Source organism: Papaver somniferum, chromosome 8 (assembly GCF_003573695.1).
Source record: "Papaver somniferum cultivar HN1 chromosome 8, ASM357369v1, whole genome shotgun sequence".
Classification (NCBI taxonomy): domain Eukaryota; kingdom Viridiplantae; phylum Streptophyta; class Magnoliopsida; order Ranunculales; family Papaveraceae; genus Papaver; species Papaver somniferum.
Genome location: NC_039365.1, coordinates 53,895,620 through 53,908,387, shown reverse-complemented (window position 1 = coordinate 53,908,387; position 12,768 = coordinate 53,895,620).

Here is a 12,768-nt window from a genome sequence, read left to right as displayed (position 1 = left end):
TGGTAAAACTATTCACAAGGCCTGACTTTTGTATTGGTATGACTTTTATTAGTGAAACCGATCTTAAGTAATCACATGATATGGTATGATCGGTTTATTGTAATTGGTATGACCAACTCTAGTCATTGGGGAACCGATCCTAGTAAGAGGTGAAACTGATCACAAAAGGGGAATTGATCCTTGTAAGAGGTGCAACAAGTTTCTAGTTATTGGTAGGTGATCCTATGAACATGTGCAACACATTTTTAGTTATTGGGAACCGATCCTGTGGACATGTGCACCAAATACAAGTTAGATACCATATATATATGTGGGAACGGATCCTAGTACCTATTCAACCAAGTTTTGGTAACTAGCGTGACTAATTCTAGTACCCACATGGAGGTAGAACTGAAACTTGTTTTGGTAGAACCGTGAAACCCATGTTTGGTGATTTGATAGGATAATTAATCACATAGTTCTTGGAAGTCCGGTGAACCAATTCTAAACTTTTTGGAAGTGTGGAAAATCGGTTCCAAGATTGTAAGTATGAAAAAGGAATTACAAAGTAAAGATGTTGACATACTTTGAACATGTGCAGTAACAATTATCTTTTATTGTTCAAAGATATTCTTTACTAGCTAAAGGAGAATCTCGGATCGAAATAGATTAAGAATCTTTTAGTTAAGGTTTTTAGTTTTGCATATCTTTAGAAAATAAAAATTAGTAATGTGCATTTACTAGTTGGAGATTTTCTAAGATATTTTCGGTTAATATTTGCACAAAGCATTTCCAAGAATTATGGAAACCGAATTTGGAAATATATTTCATATCTTGAGAATATTTTTGGTTTTGGAAATTCCTTGGTGTCCAAATTTCCTTGGTCTATAAATATTGAAGTTTGCATTTCAAGCAAACTAATCCTCAGAGCCAGCAAAACTACCCAGTTGTGTTGTTACTGGTGGAGACGCCTATTCGGAGAGGAAAGTAACCTAATTAGGCGAAATCTCTTACGACCGCTCGGTTTAAAGACTTCTTTGGGATTGAGAAGCTCTATTAGTACCGTTGGTGGGAAACTAGATAATTGCGGTTTATTATTAGTTTTTAATTGATTTGATTGACTAACGGTTGTTAAACTTTGATTGCACCTAATTTGTTTTTGCTTGAGAATCTTATCTTCTGATATAAGATTCACTCAAACTAGATCGAAGTTTCGACGGGGATTTTTAGAATGTTTGTAAATCTAAAGACGTCTTGTGATAATCTATTGTTAACAGACTCCATTCTGTGTATGATTGATCACAAGAGATTCAAGTTGATTGTGTGCAGGTGTTTATTGAAGATCTAAGAAGATTTGAAAACGAAGAAGATTTCTGATTTGGGTTCATAATCTTTGGTGTGCACAATACTTGTTTCGGATGGAAAAGGATCCAACTATAGTCGGTTTATCTTTGTGATAAATTTGATTGATTAGTTGAGTATATCGGCATCAATACAATTCTTTGTGATTCAAAGTATTGATTGCAAAATCTTGACAATTACTTTGGTAGTTGTTATTGGATAGATCTAGGGACCTGACAAAGGAGTTTATTGTGATAAACGGAAGAGCCTTTTCTCGAACTCATATCACTTGATTGAAAAGAGTTGTTACCGAACAGATTTGATGTTCCTTTACTGTTTGGATTACGAACCAAAGGAATCGTTCCAAGTGCGTGACTTATTGCAAGTTGGAGGCGCATGGATACAGACGGAACTAGGTCAACTATAGGTTTAGTTGCTTTGTCTCAACTATACGAAGTTGGTTTAGATTTTGTATAGCGTCTTAATCCTGAGAGTATTCATTTCTGGACAAGGTCCCGGGGTTTTTCTGCATTTGCGGTTTCCTCGTTAACAAAATCTTGTTGTGTCTTTTACTTTTCTATTTCCGCAATTATAATTGTTTTATTATAATTAGAAGTAAAATACACAAACGTTAACTATTTACTTGATAGTAATCCTATTGTGTTTGGTTAAGTCCGAACCTTTTATCAAGTAAACATACTTCGTCGTTGTATTGTCTCGATCTTGTATCCATAGTCAATCATGCAAGTTATCTTGTTGTCGTATTGTATCGATCTCTTATCCATAGACGATCACACGAAGTGTGAACCGATTAGTTGTATTGTCTCGACTTAGTCTATAGACAGTCACTTTCGGAGGAAGGACTTATAGGTGGAAAAGTTTTAGATTGAGGTATATTTGGGTACCCTCGTCTTTTCAAGGAGTTTCTACACATCTTGCTTCCCAAGTTACTTGATGGACAAGCCTGTACAATTATATAAATACATGAATCTAAACCCTAAGAAAATAGACAATTTTATGCTTTCTAATCCAGAGAAATATATTATAATTCTTATCAATAGACAACTTTCCTAACCACGTTAAATTCTTGTCCCTTTTATTTATCTTTAGTTCGTTCTCTGACCCTAATTTTACATTATCATAACCAATTTAATTGTGTATTATGCTAATAAGGTGTTTGGATGTACACTCAGAAGTTGTTTGGCAATATCATTTCAGAACGACATTTAAAAACAAATAAGTCAACCTTTTGTGAAGCAAAATAGTTTTGCTTATGACTCCTGCTTCTGGAGAAACAAAAGCACTTCCGTTTCTGGTTTCCAAACTCGCTATAAAAGTTATTTTTGGTATAAAAAATGTAAATGAGCGATAACGTGAACTTACACTTTCGTTGGTAAGCCCAAAATATCCATTCCAGTCTAGTCCAGTCCAATGAAGATATCAAGTCAACCTCACAACATAAAAATTGTATCTACTTTTTGTCCTTGTTTTCCTTCCTTTTTTTTGTCTTTCCATGTCCGTACAAATCTTACCCAACCCCTCTCCTAACTTAAAAGATGTAACACTTATAAAATGAGATAAATTGGTATAATCGTTGTCTCTGAAGCCCTCCAAATCTCCCTGATCAAAAACCTCATTTTTTTAACGCTCTAGAAAAGGAATTTTTGGTTTGGAGTAAGTTTCTGGAAAAGCTTAACTGGTTTTTTTCAATGCTTGATCATCTCCCTATTGTTCTGCAATCTTGGCATTTGAATCAATCTTCACCAGCTATAACATCAGTATGGAATTTAATAACTGCAGCTATTCTGTGGTCCATTTATCAGCTATTCTTTTATACTCTCTATTTTTTGATAAATAAACTCCTTTTCCGATAAAAAAAAAGGAATTTTTGGTTGTTGTCAAGTTTTTCAAGACGGGTCAAATGCCACCACTTGTGACATATTCCTCAGCAACTCAAAATGAGTCTATACAGATTATGCATCTTATCCAATAACTATTAGAATATCAATCTGTTGGAACAATTTCTGAAAATAACCTGTAAAACAATCATAAAAAACAAACAAAAAAATGTTATGGCTGAGTCACGACCAGGTCGCTCTCTTTAAGACGTTTGGCGGCTCTGCCCAAGATTGTGCAAGCAGTTCTTCCACGTCGCATCGCCCCCGGGATAAAACAATCGAGTAAATCTCTTTCACAATCACTCTTGCACTTTGAGAGTATGTGATACTTGTACACTTCTATTGTTGCTCAAAATCAACTTTTAGAAAAACAAGTGTTGATCACACACTAGTTTTCTTTCTCTCAAAATTCTTATTTTTTTTCTTTAAACTCCAAAAACATTAAAAGAAAAACTCTCTTTTTGTTTTCCAACCAAAAATCTTTTATTGCACTCAAGGGTTTCAATTGAGTTTAATGAAAATATTTATATTCTTTAATAATGATCATTTACTTTTGTAAAATGAAACAGTCAAGGAATTTACAACAAAAAGTAAATTGTTTTTATGAAGTTCATTAAGACTATTAAAAACAATTTTAACAAAAATAATAAATGGAGTTTAATTTTGTTTTAAAACATATAGTGCCAACAATCCCCGCTTATATTGTTAAAACATTCAGCAAGAATATATAGATATGTGCATAAGCGAAAGTATCTTTCGATTTTGAACCTTTACATAGTGTCAGACTCTCGAAAAATCTAACCATAGAGTGAATATAAGTCTTTGAACTCTAGGAGATAAAAAGATTGTCTAACATACACACAAATATACTAGTGTAAAGTCTAAAGCCAGCACATTACGACCATGTGCTTGAATCCCGGTTTAATGAATGATCTAGAGAACTTCCATATTCTCATAGAACGCGGCCACACTTTCACATCCATATATGTGAGTTTATAAAGAGTACTCCTATAGATAATTCCCCACTCTAAATAGAGATATAAACATCACTAAGAGTTTTTGAAACAAAAAATCAACCTCAACTCGCTTCAGGATATTATGCCGTGGGATAAATTTTCTAATGCATGATTCTGTGTTTACATATATTATACGTGACTTAGCCCCAATTGAACCTACATTTTGGGATCTCCATTCATAGGTAGGTATTACATTTTCGAACCTACTTCTGGAATCTTGAGTTATAGATTGGGTGTCCATCACGAACAAATATGTTCATACCATTTGTGAATAGTTATTCCCTTTGAACTTATTTCTGGGTTGGTATCCATCACAAATGACTCGATTCTCAATGGGAATTGACATCATCCCATAAGATGTATTCACACCTTCTTATTAATACTTTCATCAAAGGATCAACAATAACTCTTTTCAGACCATATATAATCCATTCTCATAGCATCAAAAACGCATTATATCACCTTATATGTCGACTCTACCGTTGTAATGAACGGTTGTCAACTCTTGCAATAGCCGCGGTACTATCGCATTGGATTAATATGTTTGTTCTTCATCTATATAGTAGAGGACTGAATAGCTTCATCCCGTAGAGGATTTATCTGAAAGTATTTCCAATTAGCTTCATAATACCCATAAAGGATTTCAGTAAACATTTAGATAGTGTATTTCTAGGTGTAAGATGCGTTTGAAACACCTCATAACCTTCTCAATATTTTACCAATTTTCCATACTAGGATTGGCAAATCTAAATAGAAAACCCCCACTATGGAAGAAATATATTAAACCCCAACTACATAATATATATATATAGTCAACCACGTAGCATAGAAACATATTAAGCTACCATACTCATGTCTAGTGCAAGCACACACAATATCAAAAACATTAGCACTAAATCAAAAGAGTGAAAACCATTTTACAGACAAACTATATATATATATATATTTATTTATTTTTGAAAAATATATTTTTTTTCATTGTATACACTATCTTCACTCAAGTCTTTCATGTCAAATAGTAAACTAAACAAGTCTTCAGTTTCATGAACACCATATGAGTTATAACACAAATTCAACGAGTTCCTTTTGCATATATATCATACAGTCTTATACATTTGTCACCCTAATCAATTTTGAAACTATTTGAATGGACCAAGTAATCAAATTTCTCATTCAATTGTTTAAGAGCTTGTTTCAAAATATATGATGACTAATCAAACTTATATGAATTTCCTTCTTATGGGAACTACAATGTTTTCCATGCTTGGTTTACATAGAATTATCATTTAACTCATTCAATATATTTTTCTACATATGATATTCAACAAATTACGCATCATAGAAACAATGTCACTAATCAATAATGTAAATCCAGCGACATGATAGCAAGTATTAAAATTAAATACCCTTTCTCTATTTGTCAAACTAAAACATTTGGTTCTTAAAACCTTTTTCCAAAGATTAAAATTATGAGGAGCTAAGCATCTCAACAAGGTAATAATTATGACTAAAAATCTTTTTAGTCTTACTACTTACACATTCATCTTAATGATCTTGTAATCTCCATTTCTATCTAGCTCTTTAATCTAAGTTTAGTGTTCAAACATACATAGGGTAAAGAACCCCACTATTTCTCGACTCAAAAGGAAATTTTAAATCAACACCGAAATATCTAAAATTGAGAAGTTACTTCTGCAAATTGCATTTCTTCCTACGTTCATTCAAAAAAAATTATAGACTTTGTTAGACGTCGAATTTCGGTGTTTAATACCAATTCAAAAACTAGAAAGTTTACTCATTCATACAAAAATTAGAAATAATTTTTAAGCGCAAATAATTTCTCTAAATTCATATTTGACGTGCTGTGTTCTTTCTCATTACTAATAAAGTAAGTATCCAATTTCAAAATCCTTTTGGCACAATATAAAGGACGACCAAACAAACATTTTTTGTGAAGACATCATTTCATTACTCACTACTGAGAAGATCAATTCAGGCGCCAAGTTAGACTTCGTGAAACACCAAAAATATCTTATAAAATTCTCAAACATTTTATTTCATCCGATGCTTTTGTAAACTAGTAAGATGGGGAATCTACGTGCTTTGATGAGTTGGGTAAAATTTGATACATGTCACGTAAAAAATTCTTAGAAATTTTAGAGGAAAACACAACATGCTCATAATCATCACTAACTCAAAAATTTCATAGAAGCAAGATAAAATCACATATTTCAAGCACTCCAAAGCTTCAGTCATATCATATAAATAATACAATATTTGGTTCAAATATTTCATTGATAACATTTCTATTATAGTAGTGAAATGATCAAGTTCAACAAAAATTTTAATCTCAATCTTGTTAAAAACAAGATACGCGGAAAGTAGATTCTTTCTCATTTTGGTAGTATTAACATCTTTAACAAGATAGTTCTACTGGAAGCAAACTTTTCAGACCATACCAATACCAAGAATCCTAGAGATGTGAGTATAACTCAACACCACTTTCTTTCAAACGATTTGGTTCAACTTTTGAATCATAAGCTATCAAAATAAATATGGTGTAAAACACCAATATATACCACCTCTCACCGTATCCACAAGTCACATTAACTTAGCTTGAAAAGAATTTTTAACAATATTTGATATTCTTGCAATGTCGTGTAATGAAAACATATCAAATAACTTCATAATTAAAATTATGTTCATTTCTTGGTGAGAGTTGGTATTCATATTTGTTTTGACTAGGTTTCTTATTCTTTCGGCTTTTGTTTGGTGAAAAATTCTATCTCATAAGTTCCAAAATTGTATGAGTCACTCATATATTGTTATAAACAATAATTCTCAATATCTAGTTTCTGTACAACTCATTCTAAGATTGAACAATCAATTTATTTCAATCTAAAATGCAATTATTTGATCACCACAATAACTACAAATAGTTCATCAAACATACCTCATTTGCTTTGAAAGCTAAATTGGTCATAAACCATTGTCAACTCTATCCACACCAATAAGTAAATCAGCAAAATCATTGTTCCATACATCGATTAATCTCCGGTATTTGCTCGTAATTTTTCTTTCAATAAGAAGTTGCTTAAGTAAGTGAATTCTCACCTGTCACAATCATTTACATGTGAGAATTTTGAAACCAAAAATAATTAAGGTATGAACTTTAAAAAAACTCAATTAAAAACTTAGTACTCCAAGTTTCTCTTAAGTGTCAAAAAACTGTTCAAAGTTCTATAGTTATAACATCATATGTTTATAACTTTCTATCAAGCATCTTATCAAACATATGTGGTGCACTAGTTTGTTTTCTAACAATGATCTTATTTTACATTACCAAAACAAGAAGATGAAATACTAGAATCAAAGCATGATTTTTAGTGTAAGCTCTTACATCTCGAACCTCTAAACTCAAGTATCACGACTCATATTTTGGACATACATACACAACGATTTCAAAATCACAACATCTCTCAAACCAAAAATCTAAATAGAAAAATTCAAAATGGGTTTTGAAGATAAGTTCATGATCTACAAGTTTCATGTTAAACAGGAATCCAAACTAATAACACAGGGTAGAAAGACGAAATTAATCAGGACTATATTTCTACTCGTCAGAATTTTCAGCAACGTTATACAGTTTTGTAAAATATATTAAAAATACTTTTCGGAATCCAAAAATTATGAAATTTTACCCGGATAATTCTTATGATGTCTAATATATATGGTATAAATTTCAAGACCAAATTAATTTTCATTTAAAGGACTCACATAAAACTCTTTAACATGTTACAATTATGGTCTATTAAGATTAGGCATCAAAATTCAATTTTAGTTATGAAGAAACCTAAAATCCAAGCATCAAGATAAATTTTCAATGAATAACTATACCATCATGATTTTATAAAACAAAATAAACAATGATACTTATCGTGTTTCAGTAATAGTTTCTCGATTGATCTCCATGGCAGAAGAAATGGTCTTAAAATTGTTGGAACAATTGATGAAAATAGCCTATAAAACAATCATAAAAACCAAACAAATAAAATGCTATGGTTGAGTCATGACCAGGTCGCTTTCTTTAAGACGTTTCGCGGCTTTGCCCAAGATTGTGCAAGCAGTTCTTCCATGTCGCGTCGCCCCCGAGATAAAACAACCGAGTAAATCTCTTTCACAATCACTCTTTCACTTTGAGAGTATGTGATACTTTTACACTTCTATTACTGCTCAAAATCAACTTTTAGAAAAACAAGTGTTGATCACGCATTAGTTTTCTTTCTCTCAAAATTTTTATTTTTTTTCTTTAAACTCCAAAAAAATTAATAAAAGAAAAACTCTCTTTTTGTTTCCAACCAAAAATCTGTTTTTGCACTCAAGAATTTCAATTGAGTTTAATGAAAATATTTATATTCTTTAATAAGGATAGTTTACTCTTGTAAAATGTAACGGTCAAGGAATTTATAACAAAAAGTAAATTGTTTTTATGAAGTTCATTAAGACTATTAAAAACAATTTTAAAAAAAATAATAAATGGAGTTTAATTTTGTTTTAAAATATATATTTCCAATACAATCAACAAGGGAAAAAAAAATTCCAGAGAAATTGAAAAAAACCATTTCATTGGTGTGACCGGCCAGATGTATATCTTCCTTTTCAAGCCATTTGTGTTAAAATAATAATTAGAGTGCCTTTGAACAAAACAAGTCGTGTTCATCTCCGAATCTTCTTTCTCTTCTTTCTCTCTCTTCTTTTTCTCCTCCGCCTCTTCAAAAAAATCCCTAGTAAAACCTTCTTCTCCAATGGCGGCTCACACCATTATATTAGAGAGTAAATCTCAGGACCACTTGGGAGTGAAAGCTAGATCACAAGCTAGGGATTATGGATCTGGGGAAACTGATGGAAATAATCATTATTTTGCAGGGTATAATCCTTTTTTTTAGTTCTTTCTCTTTTTTCTTCATATAGTGTTTAGATCGAAGTATTGTTTGGCTTGTCTTAGAGGTTCATGTTGTTATTTTGATTTGTTTTTTGATCTTGCTACTGCTGCTCTTTTTAGATCGGACTCACTCTGATTTCTCTTTTATTTTCTTTCTCTGTCTCTTCCTTCAGTGAGCAGTTCAAATGGGTTTTCTAAAATGGGATTTTAAAGGTGGATCTCTTAAAAAAATGAAAAATGAAAAATCTTTTTAATAGTTTGAAATCTAGAATCTGGAATACAATATATTTCTCTGAAGTTTTTGTAGATAGTTTTAGAGGGTAATTTGCGTTATCTCCCCTGACGAAGATCTTAATTTGAGTTACCTCCCTACAGAGATAAAATTAGTGAAACTTCCCCTCATTACATTTTCCGTCCAAAGTTGGTTATCTAAGTCACCAGCTTTGTACAGGTGGACCAGAATATACACATGGAATATCGCTATCCGAAAATACCTTCGTCTTCTCCATACAGTTCTAAAGATCTAAAAATGTCATCGTCATCATCTAAGCTACCTACTCCTGTAGAGGATGAAGAACACCAAATAAAGTTATGCTATAAAGTGTATTGATTTTTCAAAAATCCAGATGGGTTTGCAATATAAGATTTTTGCAGTACGAATTTATACTCGGATTCGAAAATGGTTTACAAACTGAAGAAGATAATTGAAATATTCTCGAGAAGAACCCTAGTTTTTTTGGGAGTTCTTTCACAATTTTTTTTCTCTCTAGAAAATCCGAGTAATTAATATCAAAATTGGAAAAACGGAAATACCTTTTATATATTTTGCAGGTGAAATCTTCAAATCTGATCTTTTCCCCAAGAACAATAGGCACAAGTTGCACTATATTTAATCAAGGATCTCAACTGATTTTTTTAATTGCAATTTCTAAAACTCCACTCCTGCAGTTCTTCACCAATTAAGGATCTCAATCACTTTATTCCCCATATAAAGTACTATTGTTTTGATGTTATTGATAAACCGTACGACCTCAAATAAACACCAGATTTAACCACCAACCAATTCTCCATCTGTTGTAGCTAAACCCCAACTAGATTCATACCACCAGAGACTCGGCACCAACCCATCAGTAATATCTGCAACAACCCTAACTTGATTCATACCACCAAGTCAAGAATCTGTCTTTAATTGTTCTGAATCTATGGAAGCAACAACAATTCTTCAATTCCTTTAAAGTTGCAGTTCAAGATAATTCCCTACCATAACACTAATCATCCACTAATTGCAAATTGACATCAAACCCAACCTGTAATTCTCTATCAGAACCCTTAATCATCCACTACCCCTCTCAAATCACGACGAAAAGGTCTTCTCTCGGCTACAATCCCCATCAGTTCCTCCATTAGCATCAAGACCCAATGAAAGAAGCTTTAAATTCTTCTCAGTTCTTCGATCTGATTTCTCTTTCTCAATTTCAACAACTGTATCAAAAGAAGCAGTAGCACCAGTTTCTTTGCCCTCTTTTCTCGATATTAAACCCTTACCAAATTCATAATCGTCCATCTGTGGCTGCTGCTGATGGTTTTGGGATTATTTTTTTTGTTCAGAAATAAAGAAGACGATGGAGATTTAGAAGATGAGGGTGATTTCAGGTTGTGAGGTTCCACATGTAAAAAATGGTCCACCTGTACAAAGTTGCTGACTCAGATAACCATCCTTGGACGAAAAATGTAACGAGGGGAGGTTTCACTAATTTTATCTTTGTAGGGGAGGTAACTCAAATTATGATCTTCGCCAGGGGAGGTAACGCAAATTACCCCTAGTTTTAGTTTGTATTGTCTCTCTTTGATGTAGATCTAATTCTTAGGTTGTGAAGTTTGACCCCTCTCTTAATCCTTGTGGCTGATGCTTGCTCTTTATTTGGTGTATGGTCCTCCGATCTTGTTTAATCTTCTCTTTTTCATCTTTCTATTCTTTTCTTTGATTTTTGACATGGGTCTCTTTAATTCTGAATTTTAATCTGGGTTCTAAAAGTGAATCTCTTAAAGTAAGGTTCTTGTTTAAGAAGGAAAATTAAAATCTTATTAATAGCTTGTTCTCTGAAATCTTGAATATGATTTAGTTCTTTCTCCTTTTCTTTTGATATGGAAAAATTCTTTACTGTATCCTGTTAGATTTATTTTCATGTTGTTTCTTGTCAGTAACGTGGGCATCTTTCTTTACCGCTTGCCTCTAGCAATTTTTATTGTTTCTGATCTAGGTGGCTGCTTAGTCCTTCTAATCCTTCTTATGTTGTTGCTTGATGCATTTATAGTTTCAAGTTTTCTCCTTTAGTTGGGTCATTGTCTTTATTCTCTATTCTTTTTCTTGATTGATGGATGATTGCTGGTGTTGTATGTTGGGTTAAGTCCTCTATCTTTGGATTTATTTCTTCCCTCTTAGAGTTGTTTTTGCTGTCTCCCTCTCTTTTGCAGCTATTTTGAAATGGGGTTAAACCTTTTTTGGACCTAGATCTTCTTTTTTCCTTTCTATTTTGCTTTATGTGAATGTATGCAACCTTGTCTCATATTTGTTTCTGCTTTCTTAAGTTTTTACTTGTTGTTTTTGTGGTTTGTTATGCCTGAGAAATAATGGTCAAAATTAAGAAATATCCCCAGTTTCCTACCCTAGCTCCGTTGATCTGACCAAGCCCCCGGGTAAGTCCGTCTAAAGTATCCTTGTCATCTCTCATCTTGTTTAGTTTGTTTTTGTTTTTAAATTCCCCTAACTTTATTTGCACTTTAAGCTTGTTTTGGAACTTATAGTTGATAACTCTTGTTCCCAAGGTCTAAAGTCTCATAGCAAGAAAAAACAACAGGACATAATCGCAGTTTGGTTTATACATGGGTCCTCTTTTTTCTCTATTATATTTTGAATTTTTATTCTTTTCATTTGTTAATCTTTATACCTTTATTGTATTATTATGACGTATGTTATTAAAGTTCACTAGCTTCTTCAATTACTTAGATCCTTTAATAACATTAGCTTATCTAATTAGAATATTATTAGTTGATTCTAGTTTGTTTGTTTGTTTTCCTTTTGTTTACGTGAGTTTTTCTACACTTCTCTCCTAGACCAGTTGAGACTGGACGACAAAATAGGCTTTTTAATATGCACACTTTCTGTACAATTTTTCTTTTAATTTCTTTTAGTTTTGGGAATTTCGATTCAGTTACTTCAAAAATGTATTGTGTCTATGTAAGATTGGTGTGTAATTTAACCTACTTATGTGTTTCTTTTTGGAATAGGAAATTGAGTGCTCCTGTTAAACAACATGATGCTGAAATCAATACTGGATATGTTCTATATGGCTGCATTTTTTCGAAGATGCAACTCTCATCAACAAAATCTCCGATTGTGGAAAAGGCTATACCGTTATCCTCAATCATTAAGAAGAGATTTCTTTCCTGTACAGGCCATCGTGACACTTTTATCAGACTTGTTCGTGATAGAAGGGCTCAGGAAACCTTTTTGATAGTTCTATCGCGGGCGAAGACGCTCAATCTTTACAACTTGCTTGTGAAATCATACTTATTTCCAGTATTAGAAGAC